At 36.6% G+C, this 20,684-nt stretch overlaps 1 protein-coding gene across 2 annotated transcripts in view; it reads left to right on the top strand.

Annotated features, from left to right (window-relative positions):
• The first annotated feature begins 5,395 nt into the window (after positions 1-5,395).
• The window catches only part of COL8A1 (collagen type VIII alpha 1 chain), an 86,142-nt gene continuing 70,853 nt past the window's right edge, over positions 5,396-20,684 (top strand). For both annotated transcript variants that reach the window (XM_087721375.1, XM_087721374.1), the window contains exon 1: positions 5,396-5,429. The gene's annotated coding sequence lies outside the window, so the exon portion shown is untranslated. The remainder of the gene's footprint in view (positions 5,430-20,684) is intronic.

The following is a 20,684-nucleotide window of genomic DNA, read 5'->3' as shown; positions in this document are numbered from 1 at the left end:
CATTTGTCAACCATTACTTCAGAAGAAACTGTTCTCAAAATGTACTTAAAACAGAATAACTGTGTGTATCAAAAATGAAAGTTAAATACATTTAGAATGTAAACACTAATAATAATTTCAGCATTTCAACTTAGTATTAATTTTCCTGCAGATTAATCTTCTTTCCTAATGAAATAGATCACAAATTCAGTCAAATATTTTATAATACTAGTCAAGTAAAAGTAAAACAGAGTTTTTATTATTTATCTACAATAAATAGTAATCAATCAAACATGCAAAGACTACAGCTTTTGTAGCATCCAGCTACAACAAAAACAAAGAGCATAAGTGTGTATAGTGTTAGTAATTTCTAAGAATAAAAGTTAAATTTTGGCTTTATAGAAAATTCTACCACTTCTACAAGCCAAGACTTTTAGCTTTTTCTGTAGATGCTGCTATCTTTCTCCCCTCCTATATATTGCATTTTTTCTTCTCTGGAGGCACTTTGATTTGGAAGATGATGGAATTGGTAGATGGAATGGATCAAAGATGAGCACTTCAGTTGTTCAAGAGGAAGGATATGTCCTTATTCTATTGTATTATGCTTCTATATACTATAAACCAAATATCAAAGTGTCTCATATTTAAGACATCACCTTAAAGCAATCTCTGTTCAAACCCTTTTTTTAAATCTTTCATGTTCTCTAGATATCATAATAGGATACATTTGATAGTTCTCAAAAAGTTTTGTAAGAATTGAGTCAAGAAAAGTTAGTATTTTATTTTATTTCATTGTGCCATATGAATTGTTAGCTGAAAGTGGAAGGATGATGCCACAACCCAATTAATAGCAAAATTGCAGATCTCCTATTTGTTATGCGCCCTCTTGTGTTCTAGTATAAGATTCTGAACACCAGAATATGACTGCTACTGACAGGTGGAAAGTCAAGTATCTGAAAAGTAATAAAGAAAGTGTGCAATAATTTTCAAAAGAACATGGTCATTACTTTTGTTCAGTAGTTATTCCAATCTTTGGTTCATGTTACTATAATTAATTGGTATAAGCAAAAAAAATCCTTTCAACTTCATTGAGAAAAATGATTTGGCTTGTCCATGGCTTCATTTATATATGCCAAGATCTAAACTATGGTTTTGGAAAACATTGTGTGATGGGCCCATTGGCTTTTAGAATAGCTTCAAGGGGATCAGATGTTTTTATGACTGTAATTTATTTTTATTCAAAACTAGAAAAAGATTCTGAATCTACAGTATGTGTTTGGAAGCAAGCCAACTTCAAATTGGTGTATGAAGCTGGCTTGTTTTCTTAAATCATAATTAAGGTTAGAGTTCATCTGAAGGTTCAGATTAAATGATAAATTATGGCTGGTTAGCAGATTTAAATGCTTCTGTAGCTCCTTGCAGCAACAGCATATAAGAAAGTATATTTGACTTGAGCATAGAATTCTAAATCATTACACTGTACTGAAACAAAATGCATATCTAGATATGAATGTATTATGATCATATTTTTCATCAGTGGAGAAATAAATGAGTAAGATTTGGGAAGGAGAGGAGTCTGAATGTTTGTAGTAAGGATTATTCCCCCAGGTAAGATGGATGATTTATTGCTTTTAGTAATGTTTGCTTTCTTAAATTAATTTCTTCTTCTTTGGTGATATTTGTCTAGAAGAATTATCTGATTGTGGCTTTCCTTTTTTAACCTGATAGTTGCGCAATGAAAGGCTTTAGAGTGAAAATAAAGTTAACTTGCCAATAGGTCCTTCTTATTTAGGTAATTAGACGTTTAATAGGGACGATCAAAATCTTTTCTGCCAAAATGCTAATGTTGCAGCAACAATTCCATCTCAGCAATTTATGTTTCTTACCCAAGCCAGCACTTTGCTCAAGCTCATAACTCACCCTTATAATGCTTTTATAGATCAATTGACTACAGTACATGTATGCTTTTTAAATCAACTGATTCTTTGGCTTTAGCACATGATAGTCTTCCGTGCCATCTATTCACATGGCTTCATCAATCTTATAGTAAGGTTTATATTTCAGTGAAAATTAGAACTGGATTCTTCCCAGTCCCAATATTGTAACTCTTAGATTGTACTTGACTAAAGAATTGGACTATTAATATTTCTCAATTACAACTGTGCAATGTTGTACAATACTCAATTTAAAGTAATTCATTAAATGATGTTGCTTAACTATTATAAGTGCTTATTAATATTAACTTCCTGGAAGTATTAGGTGGAGAAAAGAATGTTGCTGAACACTGCCTAAAATTCTGTTCACCAGCTGAAGAAATGTAACACTTTGGGTGTGTACAACATAACTATTCTTTGTTAAAAACCTATTCCCATATTTATACATATGTATGAATTTTGCCAGATCTGATACCCTCTATATAATTTTGGACTCCAATTCCCAGAATTCTTAGCCATTCTTTTGAAGGGTAATCCCAAGACATCTGGAGGACAGTTTATATATCACCAGTGATTTACAATTTTTTAAAGGTTAGGAAAACATTTTAAATGCTACTTCCCACTGATTTTTCAGTAGTAAATTAAACTAAAAAGAAAAAAGGCAAATGTTATCCAATGCTTCAGAAATCTCAATCATAGGCATTTTAGTGACAGTGTTGCATTATCTCACTACAGCTAATAATAGTAAAGAATGTGGTGCCCAGTGTGACATTCATTTTTTTATAACTTGAAAAGCCCTTGTTATATTTAAATCCTTGACAACTTTATAATTGTTCCAGCTGTACAATTTCTGTGATACTAGTGAAATTTTTCATGCTGCAAAAAAAAAAAAATCCACTTAGAAATTCAATAAATTTCCAGAATCTGAGACTATTGGTTTGACTCTGGATTTGGAGATCGATTGGGTCTACGGCAGAATTAAAACATAATGCAAAGTTATAATGAGTTTTAAGGATATGAAAATTTATTCCATGAAAGAATACTTTTGTTTTTGGTAGGATTTTTTTTTCAAAGATGCCATAATTTGGAGCCATGATTTGTTGATTTTAAGCCTGACTTGGGATCTCATTTATCTATAGGCTAGTCCAAGTTTTATGCTTTCTCCATTATTTTCAATACTGGCAAATGAAATGGAAAAAACAAACTAGGAATTGGCTAAATAAGTCATGATTACGTTGCTTCTCTGCAAGATTGACTGACTTTTTCTTTTCTGGCAGATATTACCTATGAAAGCAGCATGTATGTGTTTTAACTTAACAGAGAACCACTCCATAATATTAGTAAACAGTCATTTTCATGACAGTTGGAATCACTTTAGACTTTAATCTTTAATATATATTGCAGTGCTTTGACATCTCCAACCCATTCATCAAAAACATTTTCAGTGACCTTGTCTGACACATGTGTAGGACGTTCTTCACATGTTTGTGTCTGTGAAATACAATATTGTATACCACTGCCACTTACCTATACCTGTAAGAGGAAGGCAAAAGTGATAATACTGGTGTACAGGCTAGTTGAAGTTGCCCTGATTCATCATAATTAAATCTCCAGAAGAACAAAATAGGCATTGTAGCTTCATAATAGCTTCATTCCTTCATTGTTGTTGTTGTTGTTAAGTTCCCTAGAAGAACCAGGCGGGAGGCATCTGAGGTAACTTAACTCAACCAACTTTTATTCACAGGCATTCGCAAACAAGAATAGTAGACCGGCACCCCCTCCCTGTCTGACAGCTATTTATACGGAGCTGTCAGACAGGGAAACCAATAGCCACACGTTTTACAGCCCGGCAACTGCAGGTCGCGCCTGATTGGCTCCGGCACGCCTGGCTGTTGCCGAGCTGTCATTCGTAAGTCCGAGGACTTAACACCTGTTGTTGTTGTTGTTGTTGTTGTTGTTGTTGTTGTTGTTTCCGAATCCGTGTCCGACCCATTATGACCCCATGGGTCCTCCAGGCTTTCCTGTCCTCTACTATCTTCTGGAGTCCATTTAAACTCACACCTACTGCTTAGGTGACTCCATCCAGCCACTTTGTTCTCTGTCGCCTCCTTCTTCTTTTGCCTTCAATGTTTCCCAGCATTAGTCTCTTATCCAGTGAGTCCTTCTTCTCCTTAACAGATGATAAACCTCCTAAATATTATGGCAGCAAGTTCAATAAGGTAGGAAAAAGAAGATGAATGAATTACAACCCAAACCCTGAAGCACAAAGGGCATGAAACAAGAAGTAATCTTGTACATTCATATTCCTGCACTATGAATTTATTTTTCAATAGGATTTTCTTATTTTAGGGAAGGATAAATTTTGGTTCACTAGACAATATGTACATATTCTTGAAAAATAGCCTGGGACACCTCATCCTTCAACTTTTCAGAATCTTCTGAGATTCTGTATAAAATTTCATGAAGTTTCAAACAAAATAAGCTACAGTAGACGTCTTGAGATATTGTCATTTTTCATTATGTCTTAAAGACAATTAAGAGAAGTGCTTGAGGGAGTGACTGAGTGAGGGAATGACAGTGATTTTACACCCTAGGGGGAAATCTTGTTCTAATTATTTCCTGCATAAAAGCTTGTTTTTGCAAAAGCAGTATTTCATATTCTGCACACTGACAATCGGCAGTCAAAAGAAGACACTCCAGTCAGGAAATTAATGTCCCTAATTCATAGCTATGGATATAATCTGATAATACTTGATAGCAATAGCAATAGCAATAGCAGTAGACTTATATACCGCTTCATAGGCCTTTCAGGCCTCTCTAAGCGGTTTACAGAGAGTCAGCATATTGCCCCCAACAATCTGGGTCCTCATTTTACCCACCTCGGAAGGATGGAAGGCTGAGTCAACCCTGAGCCGGTGAGATTTGAACCGCTGACCTGCTGATCTAGCAGTAGCCTGCAGTGCTGCATTTAACCACTGCGCCACCTTGGCTCTTATAGTCTGAACATGTTTAAACTAAATATCTCCCACTGTATTGCATTAAATCATTCTACATTTGTTTTGTAAAATCATTTGTCCTTTATATATTACAAATACATTCTTGCCACCCATAAAGCTTACCTAAAAACTAATATGGAATATAAAGACAGAAATGTTCCACCCAAGAATAACTGCTAGTTATTTAGTTGTTTAATATTTATTTCAGATTATCTCTTTTTTATATAAATAATGCAAAGCAGTGAACATACCTAATATTTCTTCTTCTGTTTTCCAAACAACAACAACAACAACAGTTTGAGGAGGATTGGCTGAGAAGTCCAATGTGGTCCCAAAGTCATACAGCTGCTTTCATGCCTAGATTGGACTAGAACTCACAGTCTCCTGTTTTTTAGCCTGGTGCCTTAACCACTAGATCAAACTGAATAACTAGCTATCATATATTATATAACATAATAGTCTTACTGTTACACTTTTCTTGTAGATGTTTTCAGCAAGAGAGAGGGAGAACAGAAAAAAGGTAAGAAAGAGGAAAGACAAAATCTAGTCATCTGCCATTTGGTGATTTTTATTTTCATAACCCTTCTTTTCCACCCCAACTAGTAGTGGGAAAATTATAATCTGCCTCCAGATTTGATAATTATGATCTGTTGGCTAGTGTGAATGTGTTACATATTTTGCATCTGAAGGCCACTTTTGGCCACCTGTGATAATTTTGAATACCCAGCTTCATGTGACCAGGAACATAGCATCACAGGCACACAATCTTCCCAACCTGAATTTCCCTTTCAATTTATGGCACTGGATTAAGTAAAAAGTGTCAACAGGTATTGAAACATGGTTCATTTTCCTGCCTTTGAATTTTGCCATTGCTCAGCTTCAAGCCTCAGACCAGGAAACTGAAAATAGCTACTCCTTTTACAGTTTCTCGCAAACAGAGGGAGGAGGAGGGAGGGAGAGAGATATTAACAACTTCACTCTCCCCAATGTTATGCTACTGTACATGAACTTCTAATGACTATGCATCATGTAAGTGCATATTTAAATTTATATTTCAGTTGTCTGCAATGTGAACGGAATGCATAGTGACTAGAACACATGTACAATGTTTAGCTGGTTTTCTTTTACAAGTGAGTCCACAATGAAAATATATTGTATCTTAAAAGGAACAAAACCTCCTTGAATCAGAACTGAAATGATTTGCACATGATTCATTTGTACATGATTCATCTTCAAGGGCAAAGGTGATTTTGTTCACAAGATTGATGCATGGCCCTTTTTAAAAAGTAAATGCGCTATTATTAATCCTCATGGAAATAAAGGTCTATGTTTTTTTCTTGTTAAAATAACATTTTATAAATAGCTTTTTTTGCACAAGCTACATTGCATCAATTTGCTGTACTGCTCAGTTACTAGGATTAAAGGATAATTTTCTATTTGCTATGTCTGGGGTTAATGAATTCTTCATGTTAATTGGTTTTGAAACTAGTGCCTTTGTTTTCAAGACAATAATTAAAATTAACACATGTAGGATTTGATATCTCCTTTATAGTTAAAATCAAATACAGAAATGTACATACTTGAGTGAACTATCTATATTACACAATATCTCACAATATCATTTATTTGCAGGCTTATTACTTTCTTGATAATTGGAGTCTGCAAACTAGAAAGAGACATAGTGCAACCCGAAAAACTTTTGATGTAGAGCCTTTTATAGAGTAACTGCCAAATTGATGATTAAAGTAATTCAAAGGAAAATACAGAAAGACAAAGGATTTAATTTCAGCTAAAATTAAATCACATGTGGAGGCTATAATAACTCTGCATACTTTTTCAACTATGCCATTGAAAATCTACATGCAATTTTTTTGTCAACAATTAATAGAATAGAATAGAATGGAATAGAATAGAATAGAATAGAATAGAATAGAATAGAATAGAATAGAATAGAATAGAATTCTTTATTAGCCAAGTGTGATTGGACACACAAGGAATTTATCTTTGGTGCATCTGCTCTCAGTGTACATAAGAGAATAAAATACATTCATCAAGAATAAAACAAATACAATACTTAGTGATAGTCAAGGTTACTAATAAGCTATCAGATCATACTGGGAAACAAATTAAAACAATATAAATTGAAAGATACAAGCAACATGGTTATAATCGTAAGTGTGGAGAGATCGATACTAGGAAGGAAGAGAAGAATAATAGTAATACATTCTTAGTAAATTATTGACAGTGTTGTGGGAATTAATTGTTAAGCAGAGTGATGGCTTTCAGGGGGAAAAACTGTCCTTGTGTCTAGTTGTTCTGGTGTGCAGTGCTCTATAGCGTCGTTTTGAGGTAAAAGTTGAAACAATTTATATCCAGGATGTGAGGGGTCTGTAGATATTTTCACACACAGCTCGCAGCTTGTAGGTCCTCAGTGGAAGGCAGGTTGGTAGCAATTGTGAATTCCTGATATAGAAATATGAATACCTGCCTTTGATTTGCTTTGTACACAATTAAAATGACAACAGTGTAATCATAGACATAGACAATTCCATACATTTGTAAAAGTTAGTGCTCCGGAATTTGTTTCCCTTGGGCAATCTCTACTAAAATTCCAGATGACGTTTCTGGTGATGAGAGAAGAAAAGCAAGGTCTATGTAACCATTCCTTACCTGGCCACCAGAGAGGTCTATATTGGTGTCACATGTGCTTGAATAGATTTTAATTTTTAAGATAAATCTTAATTTTTAAGATAAATGTGTTAACGATTTATCCAGAATTAGAAGTCCATTTGTTTGTTTGTTTGTTTGTTTGTTCATTCATTTATTGGTTTTGTATGCCGCCCACTCCCGAAGGACTCCGGGCGGCTCACAATAAAACAGGGGGGGGGATAAATAAGACAGTACAAACAATATTAAAATACACAACAGTCACAATTGAAGCGGGGCTGGATGCTTCAACAGCCCCCAGCCTGCCGGAACAGCCAGGACTTAGTAGCTTTACGGAAGGCCAGGAGGGTAGCAAGGGTCCCGATCTCCACGGGGAGCTCGTTCCAGAGGGCCAGAGCAGCAACAGAGAAGGCTCTCCCCCAGGGGGTCGCCAGCCGACATTGGCTGGCATATGGAACCTGGAGAAGGCCGAGCCTGTGTGATTGAATCGGTCTTTGGGAGGTAATTGGTAGGAGGTGGTCTCTCAGGTACCCAGGTCCGATGCCATGCAAGGATTTATAAGTAATAACTAGCACCTTGAAGCGAGTCTGGAGACCAATGGGCAGCCAGTGCAGCTTGCGGAGGATAGGTGTAATGTGGGTGAACCTATGTACGCTCACGCGGCTGCATTCTGGACTAGCTAAAGTCTTTGAACACTTTTCAAGGGCAGCCCCATGTAGAGCGCATTACAGTAATCCAGTCTTGAGGTAACGAGGTCATGAGTGACTATCTGAAGTGCCTCCCGGTCCAGATAGGGTCGCAATTGGTGCACCAGGCGGACCTGGGCAAAGACTCCACTGGTCACAGCCGACAAATGGTGATCTAAAGTCAGCTGTGGGTCCAGGAGGACTCCCAAATTGTGAACCCTCTCTGAGGGGCATATAATTTCACCCCCCAGACTGAGAAATGGAGTAGCCAATCTTTGGGAGGGAACATCAATAGCCATTCAGTCTTGTCAGGATTGAGCGCAAGCTTGTTCATTCCCATCCAGACCCTAACAGCCTCCAGGCACTGGCACATCACTTCTACCGCTTCACTGAGTTGGCACGGGGCGGACAGATACAATTGTGTATCGTCCGCGTATTGGTGGTATTTAATCCTATGCTGCCGTATGATCTTACCCAGCGGCTTCATGTAGATGTTAAATAGGAGGGGGTACAGGACTGAGCCCTGCGGCACCCCATAATTGAGGGGCCTAGGGGTCAACCTCTGCCCTCCGACCAACACTGACTGCGACCTGTCTGAGAGGTAGGAGGAGAACCACCGAAGAATGGTGCCTCCCACTCCCACCTCTCGCAACCGCCGCAGAAGGATACCATGGTCGATGGTATCGAAGGCCGCTGAGAGGTCAAGGAACACTAGGATAGAGGACTGACCCATATCCCTGGCTCACCAGAGATCATAGATCAGCACGACCAAAGCAGTTTCCGTGCTGTAGCCAGGCCTGAAACCGGACTGAAAGGAATCCAGATAATCGGTCAACAGTTACTCTCATAACTAGAATTACTTTTGCAATATTTGTCTGCGTATGTGAGGTGGGGAGTAAAAACCAGTGATAGACATTAAAAGTCTCATATTTGTTCTATTATTTAAGCCTAGTTTGGGTGCCTTAGGTTGAATCAGATTTCCCTTCCCCTTGAAAGCTTTGATGATACATTGATAATGGTGTGCCTTGAAATAATTATTCTGAAGATATTCCTAAAGCATGTACTATTTTAAGCCAGGGAGTCAAAACATTTTTTGCAGCAAGTCAAAACAAAATATATTTAAAATAAACGTCTAAACAAAACAACACATTATATAAATGTTTGAAAATGTCATAATGGAATGTTTCATCTTTATTCTGAAATGTTAAGGTTTGATACTGAATTATTAGATTAATTCTTTTAAAATTCATTTAAAGGAATGAAAAATATTTTTTCTCATCTTCACATATAGGACAAGTGTTGGCCACAAAGCATTTAATTAATATATTAACAATGTCAATTCTTATAGCTGCCAATTCTTCAATAGAAGATGAGATCTTAGCTGGTATTCAAAACAATGGAAGTTAGTGAAAGCCAAAATACTGTCTGTCTGTCTCTATCTGTCTAGAATACTGATGGCTAACCTTTTTGTGGTCACATGCTGAAAGCAGCCTTCTGGAAGCAAAAACGTGTCACACACCACCATGCCCAGTTTTGGGCCTAGTAGGCTTTCCTGCAGCTTCTTAGGACCAAAAACAGGCTGCCACCCCATGCTCCCCCTCTCCCCTGTGCATGTGCATGTGACATCCCATCCCCCGCAATGTACACATGCATATGCCCTGCCCTCCGTGCATGTGCAGCAGAGACCTAAAAATCAGCTGACTAACGGGAGGTGCACACGTATGCTTTGTGGAGCTGAGCTGGGATGGCGGCTCATGTGCCTGCCTGCCTGCCTATCTGCCTGTCTGTCTGTCTACCTACCTACCCATCCACCCACCCACCCATCTATCATAAATATCTATGAAGATTTTAAAATAGGAAGATAAAAACTGATACAATTAAATTTAAAGAAATAAAAGGAAAAGAAAGAAATTAAAGATAAAGTACGTAGAAGTACAAAAAAAGGAAAACTAAAGGAAAAGAAAATTAAAAAAGAAAAAAGATACAAAGAAATCTTCTTTACAGCAGTTATAACTGTAATGATAAAATTAACTCTTACTCTATGGTTACAACATAACTCTCTTCTTTCTATAATCTGTCCTGTGTAATCATCAAACCATACACCATAAGTTAGTATTTTATCTGTTTTATGCAAAAAGCCCATTAAGGATTTCCAATTAGTAATAAATGTTGACATTTCAGACACATGTTTTTTCTGATTAAAAAAAAGTCATATTAGCATCATCTTTCCATCTTTGTACATACAATAATCTTGCTGGAGTTATCATATGCAAAAACTAAGTTCCATGACTTTTTTCCCAAACAGTTTATTCATCAATCCAAACTAAAAATTATGTTATATTAATCTTTAAAATTCTCTGAATCAGTGTGTGTATTTGAATCCAACATTTTGATGTTCCTTGCTCTCCTATATTTTGTGGTGGAATTCTGTTTTCCAAGCCCTGTTTAAGTTAATAAATCCTGAAATTTTAAATAGTTTAACTTTTGTGGTTTCCACCAAAGATCTGGGTGTATATTTTCAGCAAAAGAAGAACAATCTTATCCATCACTCCTTCCAAAGATCTGAACCAATGAAATGTTGGAATTTATTATCAAATTAGACTCTATCAAAATTAAATCATTAAACACACATACCCACCCACTCACAAAGAGATAAATGTTTTTAATATAATATTACATACTAGCTGAAGACTTTGGACATTTTTTTTTCATTTTTGTGCTTTTGTCTTAAATTTCATGAATGATTGCTTGATTCTAATGAGATCATTAATTTGGACATACTTGTGATGCTACTAGAATTCCTTGCTAGACAGCAGAACTCTAGGGCCGAATCATTGCTCTGAAAATTAATGTGGGAAAAATTGAAATAGAATGGTTAGGCCAGACGTAGATTAGTTTATCTAAAGTGAGTGACGTTGTTATGGTTTGGAGCTATAGCAATTTGACTGTCTTGATGGCATAGTATGAAGAATTCTTCAATCTCCTCCAAGATTCTTACTTCGGTGTCATGTCTTCCAGTCATGTCTCCTTTATTGTCTAAGTAGCCAACAGTTTGGAATCCTAATCAAGTAACCAGAAAGCTGTTGGATATTCAGTGTTTCTGTGACTGTTTTTACAAAATCTTGCCTGTAACAGTACAATCAAACAACTTCTCCTTTACAGAGGATTTCTGGAGTTCAGATGCCTTCAGCTCATTTGACAGGTCTTGCCTATCTTGTAACCAAATCAGACTTCTGTTAATACTATGATATACATAGTGTTGAGCCTGTTTGCCACCTCCAAAAATCCATTGTAAAATGATTTATTATATCAATTCCAATGAATTTATTTCTACTATGCCTCTTGTGTTTGTTAACATTCCAACCTATACGTGTAATGCTGTGGTGGGATTCAAAAATGTTTATAATCGGTTTTGTGGGTGTGGCTTGGTGGGCGTGGTGTGGCTTGATGGACATGATTTGGTGGGCGTGGCAGGGGAAGGATACTGTAAAATCTCCATTCCCTCCTCACTCCAGGGGAAGGTTATTACAAAATCCCCATTCTCTCCCGATCATCTGGGACTCAGGAGGTAGAGAATAGATGGGGATCGAGCCAGTCAGAAGTGGTATTTACTGGTTCTCCAAACTGCTCAAAATTTTCATTACTGGTTCTCCAGAACTGGTTAAAACCTGCTGAATAACACCTCTGATGTAATGTTTATGTTTCTGCATCATGTCTTCTACCTTGGATCTTATATTCTGATGCCTGACCAAGAAACAGCGAAGTTTAGTTTGATTGGGGAAAAGAGAGTTAAGATGGCTCCTCCTTCACAATTCTCAGAGTATATCTTTAGTGATGGAAATAGTTGCTTTGGTTTGGCAAGATTTTTGTTTACAGATAAGGAACAATAAAGCAAACTACATAGAAGTAACTCTATGTTCTTTCTTGGTTTTGGAGGCCTGATACTACATGGCAGAACTCAGAGCATTAACTATAACATTTGGAGAGACCCCAGGGATATTGTGCACATTACTATAAATTGCCAGTTTTCAAGCCACATGCCAAAGAGGTTGAACACAAAATGGAAAATTATAATTATTAAGAATAATTTATTAATGAAAATCCAGTACTTACAGGGAAGGGGAGACTTTTTCTGCAAGTCCTGCAGTGAACCAAAGCTGTAGGAAGGAGATTCTAAGCAACCAAAGGGATTGGTTTCATTGGGCGAGCTCCCACCCACCCACTTCCCACTCCCAAATGGATTAGTTTGAGCATCATCAAGGGAAATTCACATATTATTGTGGATTAGGTGTATAGTAGGATATTAGGCACCTAGTTAAGACAAAATAAGTTAATAATTATTTAACTGGGGTTAGAGCAGGAAGTTTGTTATCTCACAATTTACAAGTTTAATTTATAAGAATAAATTGGAGAACAAACTTGTCCAAGCAGCCTCTCTTTGGCATGTTAATTTAAAGACCTGGGTTAATCTGGTTAACCAGTTATTAGTGGTTAATCACAGGATAACTGTAATAAGTAGTGTTCATTCACCAAATTCAAATTCCATCTAGTATTTCTATGTTACTGAATTCCTTTCTTTTTCTTCCTATTTCTCAATGCCATAATGGAATCTCTTTGATTTTACTGAATTGCTTAAAAAAATATTTACAATTTTTTATTATTAAAAATAATAACATTTGCTAGTTTTAGCTCAGATTTTTTATTGATTAGTTTTTATTGATTAAATTTAAGATGAGATACTTTGGTGGTTACTCCATCGGTTATCTCAGTCTAAATGTTTTCATATTCTACTGAAACAAAAAACCTCTGTTTCATTGCCACAAATTTGATTCAAAACTTTTGTTCTTCTGTTCTCATAATCTTGAATTTATGTCAGCACTCAAGTTCCATGTGATGTTATGTTCAGACAGAAGAACAGAAGCTGGCTTTTTGCCTCAGATGGAAAATAAGCAAAAGTATTAAGTGGTCGATGCTTTGCATGGAATTTGGGGGATGTCACTGAAATAAATAAGCCAATGATGATCTAAAACCTTACATGCCACAGAAGTCCTGGATAAATACTAGAAGTCGCTCTATCTCAATGTATGTAAAAGTGAATATCAAAAAAATGACAAGGCAATGAAAGCAGCTCATATTGCCAGTTCTTTCAATGAAAGGATGGGAAACATAAGGCCTTCCAGATGTTGTTTAACTGCTGTTCAGCATGCCTCAGTCAGCATGGCCAATGGGAAGATATGCTGGGAGCTATAGTTCAGCAACATCTGGAGAACCATCAAATCCCCACCCGTGCTTTGACTTCACTGCTTAGTGTGGTGGCATATCTTCACATATTGGCAAAATTAAGCTTATTTGTTTCCTAAATCTTCATCCATACTAGGGAATTTAAAGATTTTGGTATTAAATATCAATTTTCCAAGCTTTGCTTAGACAGCCACAGCCACAAATCTTTCAGTTCATTCACATTTAGTACTTATATGAGTTTCAAGTAGAATAATTTAATTGAAAATGTTATAGGTTGTTTCAGACGGGTTTTTGGCTACATTTCTTTCTACTCTACTTTAGAACAGTTAACAGTTAGCCAATCCCTTCCATTGGCATCCAACACTTATAAAACATATTTTTAAAAGAGGAAAGAAATAATTCATTGCTCATTTCCATTTGGCCAGGGGATAAAATGTATCATTGTAGCATTCTTGTTGTTTGTTGCAGAAAACGTTAATTTGAACTTTTAGGCATACATCTTTCACATTTTAGCTGTTCCAGAAATACTAATAGTTGTCAATGTTGGAAATAAAAGCTCACGCCATATTTTAACATAAGTTTTCCAAAGCAACTGGGGCCAAAACTGATTTTTTAACTTTTCATAAGTAATAAATTGTATCTGTAACTTCAAAAAGGCCATGGCTGTAATCACAAAAGAAATATTCGGAATATCAAAGAACTTTAAGTTCTTCATTAAATGTTCCAGCTTTATCCAGCCTTGCTGGAAAAAAAATATGCAACAAAATTTCTCACCCTTGAAGAAGGATCTGGATTTCCTGAGGACATAGAAGCCATGGTCAGAGAAGGTACGAATTTTCCCAGACCATTCCATGAGTAAACTTTGATCAAGACATATGACATGTTGCCAGCCATGCATTTCTGTACACAATGCCAACCTGAAGAAGGATTTTCCCCACTGCTCATGCTATCACATTAAACTATTGTGAGCAAGCTCATTATCTGTAAAAAAGAAAAAAAAATCAGCAGATGCATTTGGTAGGGATAGAAAATCTATATCTTCTAACCTCCCTTTTTGTAGCCGTCAAGCATTCTTTCCTGTTTCTATTTTCCTTGTGCCATGGGTAAAAAACAAATGGAAATTGTACAGTAGCCTTGGCTGTGTATGTGGTATATCCTCGCCCACTTTACAATCTGATCCCCTTAAAAACTGCATCTCTTTACTCACCAAAAGTTTAATGCAGAAGTATACAACACTGCTTTTTTTTTTCTCATGACAAGGATTGATTGAGTTTCTGATAGAATCAAAATGTGTGCTATACTCAAAATTATTTAGACTAGAATGGAAAGAAATATTTATATTGGATGGCTGAGAGCTCTAATTAGATTTAGGAAGGGAGTTCAAGAGGTAGTAATGCAAAATGAATAAGGCTATACTACACCAGGATTTTCTCTTTTTTATTTGTTTCACCATCCTACTAGAGGGGCAGTGGCTCAGTGGCCTTATGACATTGGAAACAGTCTCTGCTGGAACAGTTCAAATCCTAACACTGCATGGCAGGGTGAGGTCCTGCCACTCACCTCAGCTTCTGACCACTCGTAGTTCGAAAGCATGTTCTATGCAAATAGATGAATAGGAAAACTTTGGTGGGGAAGTGTGAGAAAAAGGATGAATTGGGTCATTTGGATATCGTCTAACTCTAAAACACCATTTTGAGTCCGAAACTTCATTTTGATTATACTACAAGCTTAGCATAAATTGCTTCCTTGCTTGGAAATTTACAAATTGGAACTAAAATGCAGAAGCTGATGGGCCGGGGTTACGATGACCTGGCTGAAAATATCCTAATGGCTTTTGGAAGTCCCCGGGACAAGTCCCCTATGTTCCAGAGATGTTTTGACGGAAGGTGGCCAGTATCATGCTATTGTTTAAGCCTTGAGAACGTACAAGATCGTAAGTTCTCTGGGGTGTCCTGGGGACATTCTGGAGGGGGCAGCTAACATTGCACATATTTACTGCTGGAAACTACCTAAATGTGTTCAAATGTATTTTGATACATAATATTTCCATGCCTGTCGCATGATACCTGCCAACATTGTTACTCAGCACGAACACGGATCACATGTAACACACACATGTATTTTTGTAATTGCTTGATGACGTATATTGAGATGTCACTTTGTGTATTTAAGAGTTACCTGTTCTATCTGTAACCATTCTCTTTTTGCCTAGAGAATCCTACATGCACATGCAGTTTATTTATAAGAAGCCTCTTATCAATAAATAAAGCCTTTTGTTGCTTTACATTTCTTTGTTTTGATTTTCTTTCACTTTATAAAATTATCGGGGATAATTTTTCTCACAGGAAGTAAGCTGTGGCTTCATGCGGTGCTAGAAACCTGCTGCCACTGAACCTTCCCAGTTACAATACCAATTTGTGATGTGGCTTTGGTGGAGGGAGAGGGCCTTGGATGCTGCTGTTGGAAAGGTTCCTCGTCTTTCTGGTACGAAGCTAGCGCGCCCTCCTGTGGCACACCTTGTGTGTACCCAAGAGAGCTGGTAAACAGGCAGCTACTCAGCATTAGCATTGTAGCCTCCTGGCTAATGTAACAACACCATATGTGAAACAAATAAATCAATCATACTAAGATTTTCTCCTTTTTAAATGCATACTTGGAATCTGTGGTGTGGAAGTAGTATTTTATTTGTTTTAAAGGTTATAAAATTAAAGCTTTGCTTATACTACAGTTTCCTATATTGTAATATCTCTCAGATGTAATATGTTTCTGTACATGATTCTCAACTCATTCCAATTTAAACCCTACATCAGTTCAGCCACTCCATGCAATTGATGAAGTGAGCTGCAGCTTATGGAAGTTTGTGTATTTTAAAACAAAACGTGTTAGTTGGAACCTAGCACCTTCTGATTTTCTGTGGCTATAATGTAGACCAATGTATTGGGCAGATTTGATTTCATAGAAACCTCAACTCAAGGTTGACCTCTGGAATGTTTGTGTATCTAGATTAAACCCTGTGTTTGCAAAAGCGAGAAAAATGCATGTTGAGACAGATGGGCCCAAGCGTTTATATGGTTGCTTTGTAGATGCTAATTGCCCATGATCCCCTGCCAGCTTGCTAGCTGCACCCATCTATAAAAACATTTGTATAACTAAAGTATATAAATGGGAAGCTTTCATTCTCCCCACAGTTATACCCCATCAACATGCCTTTCAAAAAGTGGTTAGCGAAGATAGCTAAAGTGTATTTGGAATAGGGGCTACCAGACCTGGCTTGCAGAATTCCAGATGTCCAGCAGGTGAGAGCAGAGAGATACAGAAAATTCTAAGTTATTGTTTCCATCTACTGGCCATCAGGGTTTTTGCAGCACAGGCCTGATTGTTTTCTTAGAAAGTATATTGGGAAGCTAGAAAGAATGGCAGGAAGCTGGCTCAGTAGTTTCCTTCTGGAAATGAATATTTTCCATGACTACGTGCACCTTTACTACCAGAGAGAACTTCACCCACAAAAGGAATTAGTCCTAAAGACTTGACTAAGAAGTATGAAAAGCTACAGGCTTCACAGACACAAATATCACCAGTTAAAATGTCTCTTTGTATTTAAGATTAAGCTTATGCTTTTTCCTGGAAACAAGTGGAAAGGCTAGGCACGGAAAAAATTTCTGATTATGGTAAATACAGATATCTCAGTCAGCCAAGAAAAAGTTCAGGTGCATGTAGGGAAGTCAGTACAATGACTAAAAACTGTGTTATTTGAAGTTGCTTCAACTGTGCCTTTTTTGTGCTCAGGATCCTTACAACAGACCAGGCTTCCCCAAGCATATCGGGTATCTTCCAGATGTGTTGGATAGCTACGATTACTGGGAATTCTGGGAGACAGTGTTCAACACATCTGGAAGGCACCAAGTTGAGAAAAGCTTTAATAAAATATACATTTTATAATACAAGGGATCGGTCTATTTGGATCATTTAAAAGCATGAGTCATGTTTTTCCAACTTTTCTAATCCCCTCTAAAATTCAAGTGCTTTCATGCATGAGGATTTTAAAAGCAGGTAGATATGTACTCATTGATAAGTCTTCTTCATGATTTCTTTTGACAGGGAGGGCAGTGCTTCTATTTCTCAGTCTAAAAAAAACTGGGACAGGATGTATTGCTGGCTTGCCTATTTATGGTACTTAGTTTATTTTTTAAAAAAACAACAACAGATTATTATTTGAATGTGAGTCCAGTTTGCACTCTCTTTAAAGTTAAGAACCATGAAAAAACACAGCAAGACCTTTAAGTTGCCCATTACTTAGCAGCATCAATTGGACAATAAACTGAGTAGATATGCAAGTCCTAGATTGTATTATTTTGAACTATTCAAATGTACTTGATGTCTCTTTAAATTTTTATAATTTGTAGCATGTGAAAATTATCTCTAAGTAAATGTCTTATCATTTTTTCTTCCTTCTTTCCTTCCTTCCTCCCACCCTCCCTCTCTACCTCCCTCCCTCCTCCTTTCTTTTACTACACAAAACCTCTTAGCTGCATGTTATGTCTTCTTTTCTGTTCTGTTTGACTAGAATAATTTTAAGAAGGAGAATAGCTGAGAGACGGATTCCTAAAGCAACAGTAGAAGTGAATCCATCTTTGGAAAATAATGGCAGGAGAAAATATGACAGGACTAAATGCAATAATTTAGAGTATAGTACTTACTGAATTATAGACACCTGAGCAATGTGAACAAGAATAATTTTAAGCAATGTATTTTGAAACCAGGTCAATATCAATAACTCTGTTTGAAAGATTTTATTCCTTCAGTGGCAAGAAAAAAGATCAAGCAATGCTAAGGATGCATTGGAACAACAATTGATTAAACAAGGAAGGACATTGAAGAAGAGAACAAAAAGGAATAAAATATACAGGCAGACTGATGATTAAAGAAAAAAATGAAAAGAGACTTTTCTTCTTTAAACTACTTTGAACTAGCAAGAATGAAAATAATATACTAATAGTTTTTGATTCCTGGTATTAAATATTTATTAGCATGCTGGAATTTTCTTGATTTCGTTTTAGGATAAGATGTGATGCACAGGCATTTAAATTAGAATAGTCATCTGATTAGGTAACATAATCTGTTTCAACAATGATTACATCATCTAAAATATCCAAATACCATAACAAATTCTGAAAACAGCAAATCAACTTTTTAAAAATTTAAATATTTATGTCCAATTCAGACAAAGATGGATGTAAGTTGTCTCTATATCTGTTAGGACAAATAGGTAAAAATGCTTAAAATAAGATATTGGCATTCCAAGTTAAATTTTATTTTAAATAAAATTTCACTTCTTAGATATTTTACGATGAAGCTTGAAATTAATGTAACACAGCCATTGAGAACAATAACATTACTTCTTTATGCAATAGGCTTTGATATTAATCTTGTACAAAAGCAGAAGGAAGGAAAGAGTAAGTTCAGTTGTATGCTGTCTAGAATTTTGCTAGCTAGGCTCATAGTTGTCTTCCCTGTAGCGGTAACTGGAATCATATCAAAATCATCTTTATTATGGTCAGAGTAGACCTGCACAGATGTAGTCACTGGGTGGAAATATAAGTGTCAATGAACACCATTGTTGGAGATGAAGCCATTGGTGGGGTACCAGTGCACAAACATCTTTTCTGCTCCATTGCTCTTCCTGAGCTTAAAGGGGGTGCAGTCGGGGTGAAATCAACTTAGCTTCGCTACTGGTTCTCAAATGTGAATGCATGCATGCACAGGACTTTCTGCGCATGCACAGAGCATAAAAAAATGGGACATGATGGAGAAGGAGGAGCCAACGTTAGGATGTCACAACATGCGGTCTCGATACTCCGAGACCACTGTTGACACTTTTGCTGCTGGGTGGTCCATTGAGACCTAAACTGTCCCGCAGAGATGGTGATCACGAAGACAAAGCCTTGCTGGTCTCAGGGATATCACAAAGTCACTGATCGACCCAAAGAAAGTGTTTCAAGCTGGCGGTAAACAGGCAGCCCCAGGCTGATGAGGTCGGGATGGCTCCAGAAGGAAGGAAGTGAAAAGAGAAAGTGAGTCCATCTGGTGAGGTATTTTTTTCTTTTTTGCGAAAGAGTGCCCAAAGAAATTTTTCTTTAAAGCCAAATGAGATCCTTAAGCAAAAGAAGTAAGCGGCAAAATTAACTTATATTGGATTGCTTTGGAAAGATTTTTTTTCTTTGTAACGATACTTTGTGGATTGAAGTGTTCGCAACGTTTCTCATTTCTCCTTTTAAAGTGAATGGATTGATATTTTTTGTGCTTTTTGTTATTTTATTTTTTGACTTCTGGACTAAAACTTTCCTTTTTATTTTAACAATTCTTGTTAAAATTACTTGTTATTAAATTTCATTAAAAGAAATCTAAAGAACTTTGTTTCCTATAAGCCAGAGATAAATATTAGAAAGTGAAAAGTAGCAACACTGCCACTCAGAGGTCAGAGGCTGGAGCTTTTGAAACAACTTATCTCTTCTCTTTCCTTCTTTGATTCCACTGACTTTGTAGCTGAAGGGTTTGCAATTTGTTTACAAAAACTGATAAAGAGCCAAAGGCATGAATTGTTTTCACAGGTGCCTTTGAGAACTATTTTGGTATGGGAAGAAAGGGGGAAAAAACAGAACCCTTCTCCTTTGAAGAGCATAAAAGAACTTGTGTTCAAGTTAACCTAAAATTAAAAAATAAAAGAGGCCTGGAAGGCTAGAGTGGCAGTGGCTATTAGTTTTCTTTCTTTCTTCTTTTTTGGAAGCATGGATCAATATTCAGATGAGGAAACCTTAAAATTCCAAAATATTTTGGCTGGAATTCAAAATCTATTGGAAGGATATGGGAGAATTGAGAAGAAGTTGGAAAGACTAGTCTTCCTCACAGCAAAAGATGAAGAGGTTGGAGCCCCAAAAATTAAAGGGGAGAATGAAGACATAGAAGATAAAGATAAGACAATAGATGAAGTTATTAATGGAGCAAATGTGGGTGAAAGTGGAAAGAAGGGAATATGGAAAAGGGAATTCGATGAATTGGAGCTCTACCCCAGATTCCAAGATACAGAAGGAAAAAAATGGTAATGATGATGGACTTAAGAAGAGAAAATTTTCAGAAGCAAAATTGACAACCAAAGACAAGCTAATTTTAGTAACAGCTGGAGG

The sequence above is a fragment of the Thamnophis sirtalis genome, unplaced genomic scaffold, assembly GCF_051295495.1.
Source record: "Thamnophis sirtalis isolate CommonGarterSnake01/CBP01778 unplaced genomic scaffold, rThaSir2_p1.2 scaffold_8, whole genome shotgun sequence".
In the NCBI taxonomy this organism is placed as follows: domain Eukaryota; kingdom Metazoa; phylum Chordata; class Lepidosauria; order Squamata; family Natricidae; genus Thamnophis; species Thamnophis sirtalis.
This window is presented reverse-complemented; position numbering and strand designations above follow the sequence as displayed.